Here is an 18568-nt window from a genome sequence, read left to right as displayed (position 1 = left end):
AGAATACGAGGGAAAACGAGAGAACAGGGTAAGAGCCACACGGACGAGACAGTAGTTAGTGCTGGGCTCACACTGACGCACTTGGCCTGGTCTGCAGCCCCGAGGGCAGCATGGGCCCCGGCCCTGTGTGGAACGGGGGGCTCTGCGAGGGGCTCGGATGGCCTTGGCGCACCGAGATGTCCCTCTCCTGCATCCGCACGGCCCCAGGGGCCCCTTCCTTCCCCACGAGAGCTTCTGTTTGCTTCTCCACTCCTCTGTCAGCGCCTCCCTGTCTCCCCTCACGAGCACTGTCTTCCCCAGCACTTTTGATTCTTGCCCCTGCAACTCGATTTTCCACAGGGTTTTGTCATCTTTCTTATCAGGATTGATTTAGTATGTCTGTCGTCTGCTCACACCCTCTGGCCTCCAGCCTCCACGCGGGTAGAGGTTGTGATGCATTCAGCACAGGCATCTTGAACAGCCCGGCACACAAGAAGTGCTCAATAAACATCTGTTGAATGAATGAATGAATCAATGAATGAACGAACAAACAGACAGATGGACGGGGAGTGGGAGAAAATGGGGTTGGAGAGTGGGGCAGGGGCCAGAACACCAGGAGCGCTGGACACTAGGCCAGCCGTAGAGAAGGTGGCTGGCCCACGGGGCTCTCCAGGTGCTAGGCAGAAGAGTGGAAGGGAGAGGGCGGCCAAAGACAGCGGAGACGAGCAGGATGAGAAGGGCAGTGGACAGCGAGGCCCGGGAGGCAGACCCCACAGGCCTTGGTGAGCCGCTAGAAAAGGCAGGGCTCCCATCTCAGTGGCCAGGAGAACTGAGCCGGATTTGGCATAAAAGGATGAAATCACTGTGGCTTTTCTCTTGAGAGGCCTGAAGGGAAGCTGAATTGAGGGGAGGTTTGAGGACCGCGAGCACGTGGGTGGGAGCTGAAGGGGGCTCAGAACAGGAGGAGGAGCACCCCAGCTGCAGGGAGAGAGGAAGGGGAGTAAGCCTCCAGGTGGCAGATGCAACAGACAGGAGAGGGAGCCGAACACAGGAGGGCCATGCAAGCCAGGAGGAAGGCAGAGTGAGTCGGGCAGTGTGGGTAGAGTGGAGACGCCCAGCAGGTGCCCTCCCTGCCTGCTATCTGACCCTGGTGGCCCATTTAGCTGTGGGTCGTGATTCCTTAGGAGGTCACAAAGCACTTTGAAGGATCAAATCGAATAAAATAAAAACACCCCGATGAGGTCCTAATAGTCATGCTTGCTTCTGTTTCCTTTGCCCCTGTCAGCCTATCTGGTAACAAGCTGCTGTGGCTGAGGTCAAAGAGGTTGCTGCCTGTGTTCTCCTCTAGGACTGTGATAAGTTTATGGCCTTTCATCCATTTTGGGTTTGCGTTTATTTTTGTGTGTCGGGTGTGAGAAAATGGTCCAGGTTCATTCTTCTGCATCTCACTGTCCAGTTTTCCCAAACCATTTGCTGAAGAGACTGTCTTTTTTCCATTGGATATTCTCTCCTGCTTTGTCAAAGATTAGTTGGCCATATGGTGATGGGTTCATTTCTGAGTTTTCTATTATGTTCCCTTGATCTATGTGTCTGTTTTTGTGCCAGTACCATACTGCCTTGATGATACAGCTTTGTAATACAGCTTGAAGTCTGGAATCATGATACATCCGGTTTTGTATTTCTTTTTGAGAACTGCTTTCTCTATTTGGGGTCTTTTGTGGTTCCATACAAATTTTAGGGTTGTTTGTTCTGCATAGTGAAGGAAACAATCAACAAAAGTTAAAGGCAGCCTAGCAATAGGAGAAGATTTTTGCAAATGACATTTCTGATAAAGAGATAGATTCCAAAATCTATAAAGAACTCATCAAACTCAACACCCCCCAAAACCAAATAACCCAGTTAAGAAGTGGGCAGAAGACATGAATTGACACTTTTCCAAAGAAGACATCCAGATGGTTAACAGACACATGAAAATATGCTCAACATCACTCAGAATCAGGGAAATACAAATTAGAACCACAATGAGATACCACCTCACACCTGTCAGAATGGCTAAAATGAACAGCCCAGGAAACAACAGATGTTGGTGAGGATGTGGAGAAAGGGGAACCCTCGTGCACAATTGGTGGAAATGTAAACTGGTGCAGCCACTCTGGAGAACAGTGTGGAGGGTCCTCAAAAAGTTAAAAACAGAGCTACCCTAAGATCTAGTAATCGCAATTGCACTATTGGATATTTACCCAAAGGATACAAAAATACAGATTTGAAGGGGCCGTGCACTCTGATGGCTATGGCAGTGCTATCAGCAACAGCCAAACTATGGAAAGAGCCCAAATGTCCATCAACTGAGGTATGGATAAAGAAGGTGTGGTATATGTATACAATGGAATATTACTCAGCCAACAAAAAGAAGAAAATCTTGCCCTCTGCAGGGATGTAGATGGAGATAGAGGGTATCATGCTAAGTGAAGGAGGTTAATCAGAGAAAGACAAATACCACGACTTCACTCATCTGTGGAATTTAAGAAAGAAAACAGATGCCCATAAGGGAAGGGGGAAAACAAAGAGGAGAGAGGGAAACAGACCACAGGAGATTCTTTCTATCTTAGAGAAAAAGAGAGAGACTGTGCGAGCAGGGGAGGGGCAGAAGGAGAGAGACAGAATCTTAAGCAGGCTCCATGCTCAGCACAGAGAGCCTGACATGGGGCTCAGTCCCACAACCCTGGGATCATGACCTGACCTGAAATCAAGAGTCGCATGCTCAACCGACTGAGCCACCCAGAAGTCCCAGAGACTCTTAATGATAGAGAACAAACTGAGGGTTGATGGAGGGAAGATGGGTGGGAGTGGGCTAGATGGGTGATGGGTACTAAGGAGGGCACTTGTATGAGCACCTGGTGTTGGATGTAACTGATAAGTCACTAAATTCTATTCCTGAAACCAATATTGCACTGCATATTAACTAATTGAAACTTAACTAAAAAGTGAAAAAAAAAAAAGGGCGGGGGGTGGGGGGGGTGCCTGGGTGGCTCAGTTGGTGAAGTGTCTGACTCTTGACTTCGGTTCAGGTCACGATCTCATGGTTGGTGGGTTTGAGCCCTGCGTTGGGCTCTGTGCTGACAGCATGGAGCCTGGTTGGGATTCTCTCTCCTTCTCTCTCTGCCCCTCCCCTGCTTGCTCTCTCTCTCTCCAAAAAAACAAAACAAGGGGCGCCTGGGTGGCACAGTCGGTTAAGCGTCCGACTTCAGCCAGGTCACGATCTCGCGGTCCGTGAGTTTGAGCCCCGCGTCAGGCTCTGGGCTGATGGCTCAGAGCCTGGAGCCTGTTTCCGATTCTGTGTCTCCCTCTCTCTCTGCCCCTCCCCCGTTCATGCTCTGTCTCTCTCTGTCCCCAAAATAAATAAACGTTGAAAAACAAACAAACAAACAAAACAAAACAGTAAAAAAAGAAGTGTCATGTTTTGCATACAGTGGTACCTGCCCTTAGTTTACTCTAATTGCTGATGTCCCCAAAAAAGGAGCTGCACAGAAAGTACCAGAATGCTCCATTTCCCACCGTGCAGTGATCCACGGAGAATGAGGGGACTGCTCCTTTTACGTCAATAGAAATGGGGAAATATTTAATCCCTAAAACAACAAACTATAGACATAAAAAAAATTCTCATTTGGGTTTCAAAAAGTGTGCAGAGTTAGCAATAATTATGTGACTTATGAAAATCTTGCTAATAAATATTTTGATAGTTAAATGATATTATGTGGGAGAGATATTCATCAGGAGAGCAGAAAAATCACATGCCAACAGTATGAAGACCTTGAATAGAATTATTTCAAATTAGCTACTTTAATATTTATGTAGGTAATGATGAAACAGGGCTTAAATGTTGTATCGGGAAAGCAATACTTTTTTTTAATGTTTATTTTTGACACAGAGAGAGAGAGAGAGAGAGAGAGAGCGAGAGAGCGCATGCGAGTGAGCAGGGGAGGGGCAGACAGAAAGGGAGACAGAGAACCAAAGCAGGCTCCAGGCTCCAGGCTCTGAGCTGTCAGCACAGAGACAGATACAGGGTTCAAACTCACGAACCTTGAGATCATGACCTGAGCTGAAGTCAGATGCTTAACCAACTGAGCCACCCAGGTGCCCCAGGAAAGCAAGACTTTTCATTGGGTGGTGCAGTCTGAGCCGGAAGACAGATTTCCTAAGAGTCTTTACCGAGTAACAACCTAAGAATGGCCAGTACGCTGGAAGACAGAATAGAACATTTCCTGTCAGAACAAAAAGATAAGAAATAAACAGTCCTTACCTTTTTGTTAGTTAATGCAAAGGGACATTGGTTAAAATAAACTTATCTCATGTGGTAGGTTTAAAATCTGTAATTGTTACTTGTGCTGATAGCTAAAAACAAACAAACAAACAAAAACCCATAATCTTGTCACTTGTGGAGATACTGGCTATTTGGGCCACGAGTATTCTCTTTTCTTTTTCCTTAGAAAATGACACTCAGATTCTCATTAAGGCCCCCTCCTTTTAAGCCAGCCAACAGAGGCCATCTTGTGGCCACCATGACTAGTTTAATAAGGATGGCTTGGGCTTCAGAGAGACGCAAGGAGATGCTTGCTAAGGGATCTGTGAAAGATGCTTCCTCCTGCTTTCAATGGAGAGACACTGGTCATCCCCACTGGGGGGAAATGAAGCAGGTATCACCAAGACCTGCTGGGATGCTGAGGAAGAGAAGTTGGGAAATGGGGGACAGAAGCTGGACCTGCCTGTGTAATTTGGGCTGCCAGATCAACACTGCCTGAAGCTAGCGAGCCCTTCCTTGGACTTCAAGGCAGGTACGCTGAGAAATATCCTGATAGTTTAGATCAGTTTGAGTTTGATTTTCTGTTGTTTGCCACTGCACATATTTGAATGAATACGTGGATTACGATATTTTAATCATCCAGCGTAGACACTTGGGGAAAAGCACTCAGTAAGCACTGTCCCTCTGTTGCTGCCCCTCCTTCTACAAGGTGGCACAGGAGGGGAGTGGCCTGCCTTCTCCAGCCAACAGACAGGAAGGGCATCGCCCAGCAAGACAGACTTTTTTTTTTTTTTTTGAGAGACAGTGAGAGAGTGTGCGAGTATGAGCAGGAGGGGCAGAGGGAGAAGGAGAGAGACTCTTAAGCAGGGCAGGGGCCCAGCACAGAGTCAGACACAGGGCTCACGGTTGTGAGATCACGACCTGAGCCAAAATCAAGAGTCTGACGCTTAACCGACTGAGCCACCCAGGCGCCCTGACAGAAAACTTTTAGATAATATCCATGCTACTCCAGTCAAATACCACAGAAAAACACTGTGGCTGAGTTTAGCAAGTAACTTAGCATGAATCTTCCCACCCTTCATACCTGGCCAAGTTCCTCTTAGTATTTTTTTACCCACTGACCCCATCCACATCCCCACTGGCTGTAAATCCCCAGGTGCTCTTGCTCTATTTGGAGTTGAGTTCAAGCTCCCTCCCCTATTGCAATAATCTTTTTTTTTTTTTAACATTTATTTATTATCAAGAGACAGAGACAGACAGAGCATGAGCATGGGATGGGCAGAGAGAGGGGAGACAGAATCTGAAGCAGGCTCCAGGCTCTGAGCTGTCAGCACAGAGCCCGACACGGGGCTTGAACTCACAAACCGCGAGATCATGACCTGAGCTGAAGTTGGACGCTTTACAGCTGAGACACCCAGGCACCGCCCCCCCCGCCCCCCCCCCCCCGCCACCACCATTGCAATAATAAGCTCTTCCTTGCCTGTTTAACTCTGCTGAGTTTTTCTTTGACAAAATACAACATATCAAAATTTGTGGGATACAGTTAGAACAGTGGGGGAGAGGGAAATTTTATAGCACAAAAGATATATACATGAGAAAAAAGATAAAGTCTTAAAGCAGTAATCTAAAATTACATCTCAAGAGCCTAGCAAAAGAAAAGCAAAATAAACCCAAATTAAGCAGAAGAAAGGAAAGAATAAAGAACAGAAATCAATAAAACTGAAAACAGAGAAAAGCCAATGAAACAAATAGCTGGTTCACTGAAAATATCAATAATGCTGACAAAGCTCTATCTAGACCAAAAAGGGGCCACTACTGCAGACATTTAAAGGATAAGGGAATGCTATCAGCAAATGTATGCATGACCAATTAAAAAAAAATACAACCAACTAAAATTTACCCAGTATGAAACAAGATAATATCAATAACCCTGTAAATATTGGGAAAATTGAACTCATAATTTTAACTCTCCAAAAGAAAACTCCAGACCCAAGTGATTTTATTAGCAAATTCTACCAAATATTTAGAGAATAATTTTTCTTTAGATTTTGTTCAAAAGATTTTGTTTCTTTAGATTTTGAACTCCACTCCCAATGTGGAGTTCAAACTTCAACCCTGAGATCAAGAATCACATGCTCTACTGAGCCACAGCCACACATCCGTATTTGAAGAAGAATTAACACAAATTCCACATAATATCTTCCAGAAAATGCAAGAAGAAGGAACATTTCCTACTTCATGAAACTAGTATTATTCTGATATCCAAACCACATAAAAACAGATCTGTATTTCTCATGAATATACACATAAAAATCCTTTAAAAATATTAGCACATATTGGCATTACACATAGACCAACAGGAAAGAACAGAAAGCCCAGAAATAAACCCATGATTATATGGTCAATTAATTTACAACAAAAGAGGCAAGAATATCCTATGGGGAGAAGACAGTCTCTTCAACAAATGGTGTTAGGAAAGATACATGCAAAAGAATGAATATAAACCAGTATCTTACATTGTGCAAAAAAATTAACTCAAAATGGATTAAAGACTTGAATGTAAGACCCAAAAACCATAAAACTCCTCAAAGAAAAGACAGGCAGTAAGCTCCTTGACATCAGTCTTAACATTGATCTGACTCCAAAAGCAAAAATAAATAAGTGGGAACACATCAAACTAAAAAGCTTCTGCACGGAAAAAAAAAAAAGGCAACCTACTGAATGGGAAAGAAATTATAAATCATATATCCTATGAGGGGTTAATATCCAAAATAAATAAAGAACTCAAACAACTCAATATAAAACACCAAACAATCTGATTAAAAATGGGCAGAAGCCCTGAATAGACATTTTCCCAAAGAAGACACACAGGTGGCCAACAGACCCATGAAAAGATGCTCAACACCCCTGTCATCAGGGAAATGCAAATCAGAACCACAATGAGTCATCACCTCACCTGTCAGAATGTCTAAAATAAAAAAAAGACAAGAAATAAGGTGTGTGGGCAACGATGTGGAGGAAAAAGGAACCCTTGTGCACTGCTGGTGGGAATGCAAACTGGTGCAGCCACTCAGGAAAGCAGTATGGAGGTTCCTCAAAAAGGTAAAAATAGAACCACCCTACGACCCAGCAATTGCACTACTGGGTGTTTGCTTGAAGAAAACAAAATCATGAATCTGAAAAGACACACACAGCCCTACGTTCACTGCAGCATTATTTACAGCAGCCAAGATACGGAAGCAGCCTAAGTGTCCACTGATGGATGAGTGGATAAAGATGTGGTGTGTGCACACAGTGGAGCATTACTGAGCCACAAAGAGAAGGAAATCCTGCCATTTGTGACCACATGGATGGACCCTGAGGGTATTATGGTAAGTGAAATAAGTCAGGGGAAGACAAATACTGCATGATTTCACTTCTATGTGGAATCTAAAGAACAAAACAAATGAGCAAACAAACCAAAACAAAATAAAACTCACAGATACAGAGAACAGACTGGTGATTATCAGTGGGGAGGACGCCGGGGAGGGGATAAAGTGGGTAAAGGGGGTCAAGCATATGGTGACGGGAGGTGATCAGACTCCCTCCGCGGATCACTTCGTAGGGCGTACAAAAACCGAATTATTATGTCGTACACCTGAAACTGATAGAACGTTGTATGACGCTTTTACCTCAATAAAAAACATATTAGCACACAGAATTCAGCTATTGCATTCCTAGGCACTTATCCCAGAGAAAGGGAGACTTCAGCTCACACAAAAATCTATACATTAATGTTTATGGCAGCTTTATTTATAATAGCCCCAAACTGGAAACAACCCAGATGTCCTTCAAACTTGAGTTGCCACTCACATCTAGGAGCTTCAGGTGGTGATAAATTGCCCACAGGGAACTTAGTATCTTTTTTCAAAGTATCAGATATTTTAAATATATTCTTTTGAAAAAATAATAGTTTTCAAAAAATTATAAAAAGGATCTCCTATATAAAATATATAGTTACTATTAAAAATATTCTTTTTCCAATAAACATGTTTTAATGTTTATTTATTTTGAGAGAGAGAGCATGCACGAGCAGGGGAGGGGCAGAAAGAGAGAGAGAATCCCAAGCAGGCTCCACACTGTCAGCGCAGAGCTTGACTCGGGGCTCAAACCCACAAACCGTGAGATCGTGACATGAGCCGAAATCAAGTCAGATGCTCAACCGACCTAGCCACCCAGGCGTGCCTATATTCACTATTAAAAATATTCTTAAGAAGACTCTCTTGACTAGAAGAATTCGTTTATTATATTCATCAAAATTCTACAGTATTATGAAAATTACTAGTTTTTCAAACACAACCTCCACGTAATTAATATTTACATAATATATAAAGTATTCGAGATTCGTTTACCTAATGAATACAAGTTGTAAGAACTAATGCTACATATTTGTACTTAAAATGTTCTTCCCCCAATAACACATGGGCTATATTTAGCGCTCAATGACTAAGATTTCAGTGCCCAATCTTATTCATTACTTCAAAGACATTTAGTGACCACCCATCATCTGGTGGACACTGAGCTCATTTCGGGGATAAAATGTTGAAACATCTCAAAGAGCATACAGTAGAAGGAAGGCAATCACCATAGCAAGAGAATGAGTGATACTACAGCTTAAGCTGAGAATATCTGGGAACGCACATCTCTAATGAAACTACCTTCAATTAAGACGTGAGAATAGACAAACAGACCAAGGGCACAGAACTGAGAGCCCAGAAGCAGATCCACACATCTGTCAAAATTCCTGTATGAAAAAGGCACTGCAAATTACCAAAAGTTATTCCAACAGTTTATAGTAACAACAGTTGTAACCAGCAGTTTCCCAGATGGAGAGTAATCGATCTCTACCTAACACCAACATAACCACAAGATTCCAGGGGTGTTGCAGACCCAACATGAAAAAGCAAAACCCTAATACTATTCAGAGAATTAGAGTATCGTTAGGATCTCCATGTAGAAAAAGTTTCCTTAAACAAGACACAAAGCGTAAAATGATAAAGAAGAGACTACAAAGTTAATGACACTAACACAGAAAATACCTGTGAATCAAATTCGTTGACTACAACATAAAACACCAAACACACACTGAGAGAAGATACTTATGTAAGTGAACAAAACACCAGTATCTGTAATATATATAGAAAATTTACAAATTAGTAAGAAAAGACAAACCACTCCATTGAAAATGGGCAAAAGAGGTAAACAGGCAAGTCACTGAAGAAACCAAAAAGAAACCCAAATATTAAACCATAATCAGATACCAATTCACACACATCAGCCTGGTGGAGAGTAAGATGTGTGGGAGCACCAGGAGCAGTGGGCACCGTGGAGCAGCGAGCACTCTCCCAGGCTGCAGGTGAGGGTGTGGGCTCACCCCCCGCCCCACCCGAGAGGGCTTGGTGATGTCAGGAGAGCGGCAGCCAGCACCCCTGCGGCCAGGCAACAGGACTGAGGTGCGGGAGAAATCTTTGCACGTGTTCAGAACATGCATCACAGCACTGCTTTTTTTTTTTTTTTTTTTTTTAGCATTGTTTCTAACTGCAGAAAAGTGATCCAGTACACTTATATGAGAAATACTATATAGTAGCCAAGGTAAATGGACAGGTGCTACTTCTGCCAGTGTGGATAGATCTCAAAAATGTGTTGAATGGAAACAGCAAGCTATGTAAGTATAATACAATACCATTTATATAAAGCTTATATTATTTAAGGATACTTACACACAGACACATACATGTACGTATACATACATCTATTATATAAGTGTGTGTGTATGCGTGTGTGTGCCGTGCAGACGTTACACTGGACGGAAAAAACACTAACTTTGGGGTAGAAAAGGAAATGGACTTGAGAAAAGGGCAGGCAGGAGCTTTAAACGTTCCCAGTAACATTTAAGCTCTTAGGCTGAACGACGGACACACAAGATGTTCCTTATATTGGCTCCGCACCTTTTTCATAGGGAAAGGGGCATCTAACTGAGCTTCGGGAGTGGGAGGGTGTCAAAGAAGGCTTCGTGATGACATGTCCCCTGAGCTGCAGCCAGAGGAGCAGGCAGTGACCAGGCAAAGAAGGTCGGGCTGGAGGAAGACGTGTTCAGGGACCGAGGGGCAGAAAAGGGGTCTAAACAGAGGTAAAAGTAGCCTGAAGGCAAGGGAAAGCAAGAGGGGTCAAGGAATCACAAATTATTTAAAGCATTAACCATAACACAACAAAAGCTTAATCTGTCTCCAACTCGGTTCCATACGAAAAAGCTAGCACAAGCATGCTAACACAGTATCGGGCACACAGTGAGAAAAATAAAGAAACTAAGGGGGAAAGACTGACAAAGGGACCAGAGCTAAATGACCCCTGGTTCTAACATTTCCAAACAAGACATTTTAAAACCATAAGTTCAAACAACTTTTAACAGCTGACCTGGAAGAAGACGGAGGACTCAGGGTACAAAAGAATTCACAAAAATACAACGTATGAGGTCAGATAGTTTGAATTACAAAAGGCTGATAAATTCTGAGCCAGTACACGGGTGGCATAGCAGTGAAATGAGGACGCTGACAAAAACTGGCCTTGTCGGCACAGAAATGTTAGAAGGGACGTCTGAAGCCACAACTGATAGGAGGCCTGGGAAGATGGAGAAATGCTAAGATGTGGCTCCTGCCAAGTGCAGTAAGGACAAAGGTCCTCAGCACCTTCCCAGGGGGAGGCCTTTGTAAAAAACACGATAGGTCCAAGAGAGACACACAAAACCCTAGAGCAGCGGAGGCAAAGGAAGGCGAGAATTAAGACAAAATGCCGCCTGACCGGCCCATGGCCAGGGCGGAGAGCACAACAGCGCAGTGTGGGGAAGAGGCCGGCCTACCCTGTTAGCATGTGGCAATCCTGATGATGATCCCGACACACATAGCTAGATGCTGGGAGACAGCTCAAGACTGGGTCACACCCCCAGTGGTCCACTCAGCAAGTACTTGGTATCCACCACATTCCAGGTACGGAGCCGGGCGTGGGGCATGGCAGCAAAAGAGGCAGAAAAAGCTCCTGTTGCCATGGAACCGACCATCTAACGGGGTAAACAGAAGCACCGAAATCCCCTAATGAGCATGACGACAAGTGCAAGGACTGTCCGGGAGAACACGAGACTGAGGTTCCGGTAAAGCAAGGCCTGAGGAGCGAACTGCTCAGTGCCAAGAGAGCACAAGAATGAGGGTTTGAGGTGGATGAAAGTTACCAGATGGGGCTTGTCCTTCCACTAAGGATGCACACAGTTGTAAAGAAAGTGCTCCCACCTAACAAGAAAGCTGAGAAACACAATCCATAAAGTCATGCCTTTCCTGACCCAGGAGAGAGCTGAATATTCAGCAGAGAACTGATCACTGTGTACATGTGACGAAACTACCAAAGGCTAGGAAATGTCATGCAGAGGGAGTAGACAACAGCACAGGGCCAGAATAGCTCCTGCCTCCACGAGCCTTTCTCAGAAAACTCAGAATTCATGGGCAAATAGGTAGGATACTCAGGAATGTCCTTCCTCAGGACTGGGGAATGATTAGCTGCTAGATGCCTAACAAATCATAAAAGCAAGACCAGAAAGGATCAAACTTTTTCCAGGTAGCTTAACTCGTCCACAACAAAGCTCAGGAATATTTACAAGAATACAAAAAGGTCCATCACCCAACAATGAAAAATCTAGGCAAAGATTACCAGGCATACAAAAAAAGCAGAAAAAATGAACTCATAATGAGAATAATCATCCATTGAAACTAACATTTAATGGACACAGATGTTGAAATTATAGACAAGGACATTAAAAATATATAAAATATAAAAAATATATTTTCCAATATATTGAAAAAACCAAGCAGAGATATGGATGGCATAAAAAATATCCAAACTGAATTTCTAGAAATGAAAACTATGATGTTTAGTATAAAAAATATACTCATTGAGATTAACAACATATTTGGCATGACAAAAGAAAAGATTAGTGAATTACAGGACACAGTAAAAGAAACTTCCCAAATTTAAACAGGAAAAAAATTTAAAAAAAAGAAGAAGAAAAATGAGTTTCAGTGAGCTGTGGGGCAAATTCAAGTGATCTAAGATATGTAATTACATCTGGAGTTTCAAAAAAAGAAGAGAAGGGACATAAAAAGTATGTGAGTATGTAATACCAATGATATTCCAATTTGATTAAAAAAAACACTATAGGGGCGCCTGGGTGGTTCAGTTGGTTAAGCACTCAACTTCCACTCAGGTCATGATCTCACGGTTCTTGGGTTCGAGCCCCGCGTTGGGCTCTGTGCTGACAGCTCGAAGCCTGGAGCCTGCTTCTGATTCTGTGTTTCCCTCTCTCTCTGCCCCTTCCTTGCTCACACTCTGTCTTTCTCTTTCAAAAATAAATAAACATTAAAAAAATTTAAAAAAACACTATAAATCCACAGATCCAAGAAACTCAACTGAATCCCAGAGAAACATGAAACAGTTACACCAAGGTACACCATAATTAAATCTCTCAAAACTAGTGATTAAGAGAAAAAGCTAAACACAACCACAAAACAAGGCACATTATGTGTAGAGAAACAAAGACAGTGATGACACACATTTCTTAGAAACAATGTGAGAAGAGAGTAAAGGAACATCTTCAAAACACTGAAAGAAACAATTTTCAGCTGAGAACTTTATACCCCCCACACACATACTTTCAAAAACAAAGGTGAAGTAAAGGCATTTTCAGACCTACAAGTGCTGAAACGGTTCATCAACAGCTGACCCAACTATAAGAAATGCAAATGCATTTCTTATTCGCATGACACCAAATGAGTCACATATCTAAATGTGAAACCAGAAACTAAAACTTCTAGAAGGAAATGGGGTAAAATCTTGATCTTGGTTTAGGCAAAGATTTATGAGATGCAACGGTGAACACATGATCCATACAAAAATACACTGAAAAATCAGAGTTTGTTAAAATGTAAAACTTCTGTTCTTCAAAAGACAGTGTCCAAAGAATGAAAAGACAAAGCACAGACTGAAAATAATTTGCAAAGTATGTATCTGAGAATGGCCTCATATCTGGAATATATAAAGAACCTTCAAAACTCAATGATAAGAAAGTCACAATCCCTAAAAGACATGCAGAGGATTTCACTAGATGCTTCTTGAACAAGAAAAATAAATGCCAAATAAACACATGGGAGACTGGTTAACATCCAATCATTAGGGCCAGGTGATTAAAATCACATTGACACACCACCATTTGAGAATGGCTGAAATCAAGCAGACTGACCGTGCCGAGTCCTGGAGGGACATGAAGGAAACAGAACTCTCACATGACTGGTGGGAATGGGAAATGGTGCCACCACTTTGGAAAACATTCTGGCAGGCAATTTCTTACAAAGTAAATCAGACACCTACCATATGACCCAGCTGTTCCACCCCTCCAAGAGAAAAGAAACTCTATGTCCACACAAGGACTATACACGAGTGTGCATAGTAATAACCCAAACTAGATAAGAACTTAAAACTGGAAACAGCTCAAATCTTGATCAACAGGTGAATGTACAAACTAGTGCTCAAATTCGATGAAATACTACTCAGCAAGGAAAAGGGATGAGCTACTGAAATACAGAATAACATGGCTGATCTCAAAATAACGCAGAGTGAAAGAAGCCACCAGACGAAAAAGAATATAGACCATGTGACTCCACTTATATAAATGTCCAGAAAACGCAAACTAATCTATAGTAACAAAAAGCAAGCCAGCAGTTGCCTGAGGACATGGGTGAAGGTCGGGATGGGAGGAGGGGAAATTACAAAGGGACAGGAGGGTACTTTTGGGGGTCATGGATATGGTCATTGGATGTGTTGATCGTGATGGTGCTTTCACGGCCATATACATACATCAAAACTTATCAAACTGTTTGTAATATGTGAAATTTGTTGTACACCAACTACACCTAAGTAAAGCTATTAAAAGATGGAGGTCTATTCCTGGTAAGATACCGTAAGCACACTGCTACTGAATACAGCTGCAGAGCTTGGACAGGATGCATAGGGCAGGAATTTGAAGGTTTGATAAATTAATAGCTGCAGGCAGACTGGAGAAGCAGACCAGAATTTGAAGCCCTACCCAATAGGCAGTAAAGTCATCATTTCTTCTTCTTGGTCCCAGTCATAGGGCCGGTGGCATGAAGTGAGCAGCAGAATAAGATTAGAGAAGCCTCCAGTTTTGGCTGAAGGGAGTGCCAAAGAACCAGAAATTAACTAGGGAGACCGCAGAGAAGGAGGACTGTGGGAAAAGGACACCATAGCATTACTTATAAACCACTGGGTTCAGCCTCAAGCTGCACACGTGTAGATATCATCCTCAACAGTATATCAAAGACTTTGAGAACTGAACCAACAGATAAACCATGGCTTGATCCCCAGGCTGGCCCCTGGATGGCCGTTATCAGGACTATGTGAATAGCACTGCAAAGGTCTTGGAAACTGAACACACACTGATATCACAGCTCATGGAAAGCAGGTCACAACTCTCAACCTGAACCTGCCCAGGGTGAATGCCTGCGAAACAAAAATATGAACCTTTCAATGGGATTTCTAAACAAGACCAAGACTCATCAGACAGCCTTGAAAATGTCTGGGATACAACCAAAAATTACCGGACGTGAAGAAGCAGGAAAATCTCAGATCACGTGTGAAAAGACCATCAAAACACACCAATAACAAGATGATGCAGATGTTGGCATTACCTGACAAGGACTTCAAAGCAGCTATTACAAAAAAGTTCTAACATATTTATCATATATATTACTGATACTGACGGTAATCAATTCAATCAACCCTTCTCAAACAGTTCTTAAATAAACCATAACCTATAATGCTTCACGAAACGTTAAGGCATGGGAAAGACAAAAACATTTTACATTCTCCTATTATCAGAAATAACATGAAGCAGAACATAAAATGGGTGGTGAGGCATTTCAGCAGGCAGTTGGTAACAAGGACTCTCTCACAGGAGCTGTGTGTGGTGAGAAACTCACTCTCTGGAAATGGTAAAAAATAGTTATAATCTGATTTATTACTCTTTTTTTCCCCCAAGATTTTACCTTTACGTAATCTCTATACCCAACATGGGGTTCAAACTCACATCCCTGAGATCAAGAGTCACATGCTCCACCGACTGAGCCAGCTGGGCACCTGAATCTGATTTGTAAAAAATATTAAGTGTACTCTGTGCACTTTAAACCAAAGAATGTAATTCAAGCTCTCGCCATTTTGGGGCACCATCATGTAGGTGACATGGTGTCTGGTTAAATAATACACAGCTGGGTTCAGATCTATATGTGGAAAAAAGGAAAGCACAGAGGTTCCATAAGAAAACAGGTGAGTCTTTAAATAACCGTGCAGCTGACGAAAGCCCTTCTAAGAGGACCCTTCAGTACAGAGAAGAGTCACCACAGAAGATCCTGGTTGGGATTCTCTGTCTCCCTCTCTCTGCCTCTTCCCCCTGCTTCTCTGTCTCTCTCTCTCTCAAAATAAATAAACCAACACTAAAAAAAATAAAAATGTAATATCCTTTGATCCAGTAATTCTATACCTGATGATCTACCCCACAAGAATACAAGTAGCAACACACCAGGACGTGTGTGCACAATGCTAACTGCAGCTTTACTTCTAGAAGGCGAGAATGGGACGCGAGGCGCATGTCCACCAGCACAGCAGCGGCAGGACGCATACTAGCCACAGTGAAGCAGGACTTTGTCAGATGACCTGCTGGGCTTCCACCAGCTACTGCTGGGAGAAAATCAAGAGGTAGCAAAAAGGGAATTCTAATTCTGTGAAATAAGCAATGACAGAGTCACTGCATGCCTCTGCACATACGTGTATAGCTACACATGAGTCTGTATGAGATTTTACTAGAAGTCTAGAGGGAAATAAGGATGTGCACCAGCTAGGTTGCTAGCACAGGCTACTATGGGCATAAGGACGGAGGCAGTGCTGGGCTTGGGTGTGGCGAGGGAGTGCCTATGACAAACACAGCCAGACGATGTAATCTGATGTAACCCCGTATGTGTAAATATGTGTGCCTGTGGGCCTGAAGACATAAATACCAAATGCCGATGGTGGCTGGCGGGGCTGTGGAGCTTCGGGTGACGTTTACTTCATTATTTGTATTTTCATTTGTTTGAATTCTTTAGAATTATCAATATATTGTTTGCACACTAAAAAGCCATTTTAAGTATGGCAAACAGTATATATTTAAAAAGAAATAAAGGGCAAAAGAAAATGGAGAAAAATAACTCAGCATTTTAAAAAGGTTTGATTTTTATTCTATAACGAAAATTTCTATACCTCTAGGAAAATATACAACCTCCAGACACATGGGCAAATGGTGTGAACAGACAATTCAGAGAAGAATAATCACTTTAGATCATCAGCCTCACTTACATGTTAAAGGACTAGGAATCCAAAAATCAAGTCAGGAAATAGTAACCATAATGAAACTCCTTGTGTTGGCAAGGATGTAGGAGACCAAGCATTTCACCTGTTGTTTGATGGGAACGTAAAACAACGTTTTCCAGAGGACAACTTAGCAAAGTAAAGCCCTAAAAATGAGCATGTACTTGGACTCAGGGGTTCCATCTCTAGGAACGTATGAGATGGAAAATCATCAGAAAAATGTACCCAAAACATAGATGCAAGTGTGCTCGTGGCATCTCTGTATGAAGTAATTACAACTGAAAACAGTCTGACCCGGCACCGGGGACAGCCAGGAAGGGGAGCGCCAAGCGGCTGCTACAATGGCAATGTGGATTCCAGTCAAAGGTAGTGGCCTAATGCACACACTACGTTGATAACTGCTCTTTCCAAAAATTCAGTTGAAATAACGGAAAGCAAATAAGTAAAACAAGAGCGTCACGGAAAACCTGGGTGGAGTGCTGCCCACAAACCAGAGACACTGGAGATTTCTGGAAGAGAATGGAGCACTGAAACAGATTAATCTGCAAATGTAATAGAAAATCGGAACTTACAAGCTTGTGCAGGCAAAGCCAACGACCCCCGTAAGCAGCGCGCTTTCCCAGTACAATTCCTCAATCACTCTTGGATCAGCAGCGGCAGCGAAGAGAAAGGGTGCGGCGGGCACCTGCTCTCAGAGGAGACTCTAGTGTCGGCCGGGCAAAGACCACAGCAGAGGTCTCTAAAGTGGAGGGTCCAAAGAAAGACCCTCCTAGGTGGGTGTGAAGCCCAGCGAGCAGAGGGTCCTGAGCCGGGCCTCAGCTCCTCTGGGGTGTGAGCCCGCCCAGCCCCGTATGGCCACCCGCCGTGAGCGCTGCATGCATGTCATGAGGGGAAAGGGAAGTGCTGAAATGTCCACTATTTGAATGGCTTTATCACGACCATACATTTAGATGTATATATATTTTATAATGCACATTTAAATAATTAATGTATTTAATTCATATATCTAAATAATTCAGGTGTTTAAATCTAAATATAGATTCAGGTCAGTGTTAGTGTATGATATCAAGACATCGGAAATAAAATTAAAAAGTATAAAAGAACAGTGTGGTTTTATTTTGGTAGAAAAAGAGTATTTTATAAACATGTCTATTTAGCAAAAAGTCAGTAAGGATAGACACCAAAATGTTAAGCACCATTCATTGTGTATGGTGGAGTAATAGGTGACTTTAATTAGTTTTTTGTTTTTGTTTTTTACATTTCTGTACTTTAGGAACTGTTCTGCAATGACAAATTAGTAATAAATCATCTTTAATTCAAAAATATAAAGCCATTTAAAAAGCTAACTGCTTTGAGTGTTATTAAAGCTCCATCATAAATTCAAGGGCATTTATAGCTTTTTCATCAGAGACAGTCTTCAACAACAACAAAGAAATGGAGGAGGTCATCAGAGCATCAGATCTTTCAACACATTTCTGGACATGAGAAGCCACCATCCCATATAAATCTGAAAACAAGGAAGGGGGCAGTGGGAACCAGGTGTCCTTTTGCCCTCAGCACCCACACGCATGGCTCTCTGGATGGAAAGGACTCCTCACTGACTCAACACTTCGTGACAGTGGGGACCATGTGTTCCCAAAACATAGTAGGTGCTAAGTATCAGCTGAGTGAATAAAGAGAGTAACACACATCTATCGACACCAGATCCCCTGTTAGAAAGGGAAAGTACACAGGCAAACACTCGTATAGGCACAAACTCAGCTCCGAGGCACGGAGACTGGTGTCTAAGAAGGA

The 18568-nt window shown here is 42.8% G+C and overlaps 1 long non-coding RNA gene across 1 annotated transcript in view; it reads right to left on the bottom strand.

The window, feature by feature from the left end:
- LOC113601478 (uncharacterized) overlaps positions 1 to 18568 on the bottom strand; it is a 113782-nt gene that overhangs the window by 56419 nt on the left and 38795 nt on the right. The gene's annotated exons all lie outside the window — the stretch shown is intronic.

Source organism: Acinonyx jubatus, chromosome B1, assembly GCF_027475565.1.
Source record: "Acinonyx jubatus isolate Ajub_Pintada_27869175 chromosome B1, VMU_Ajub_asm_v1.0, whole genome shotgun sequence".
In the NCBI taxonomy this organism is placed as follows: Eukaryota; Metazoa; Chordata; class Mammalia; order Carnivora; family Felidae; genus Acinonyx; species Acinonyx jubatus.
The sequence above is the reverse complement of the archived record's forward strand: the minus strand, read 5'-3'. Positions and strand labels throughout refer to the sequence as shown.